Genomic DNA, 495 nt, shown 5'->3' with positions numbered 1-495 from the left:
ACAACCACAGATAAGTCCCTAATGCAAACTAGAAGTTTGGAAGGAGCCTTTACCTTAACGTTAGCTTCAACGTGGTTTTCCGGTACCGCGAGTAAAGCCGGTAAAATCTTTGCTCGCAACGTCGCCTCCAAATTGGTCCTCTAGCACCGTGGCGTGGTAGTGAGCAACTTTCCCTTCTAACTCTTCGCGAAATGAAGCTTGGATCTAGAAGAAACAGAAGGGTTTGTGTTTGGATCTCAAATACCGTTTTTCTTCGTTTTCGAATCAAAGAGGAAGAGTGGAGTTGCGAAATCCTTGTTCTAACTCTCACCCAACCTTGGGTTACTATTTTTGAAGAAAAGAAAGCGACGAAAATGAAAACGGGAGAAGGAGGGGAATCGGTTCACGGTTCAGAGGAAGGAGATGGAAATTGGCGATTTTCTTTCCTTTCTTTTTCTTTCCTTTGTTTTTCCTTTCTTCCTTTTTCCTTCCTTCCTTTTATACTATTTTCTTTTC

This window comes from Cicer arietinum, chromosome 3 (assembly GCF_000331145.2).
Source record: "Cicer arietinum cultivar CDC Frontier isolate Library 1 chromosome 3, Cicar.CDCFrontier_v2.0, whole genome shotgun sequence".
Classification (NCBI taxonomy): Eukaryota; Viridiplantae; Streptophyta; class Magnoliopsida; order Fabales; family Fabaceae; genus Cicer; species Cicer arietinum.
This window is presented reverse-complemented; position numbering follows the sequence as displayed.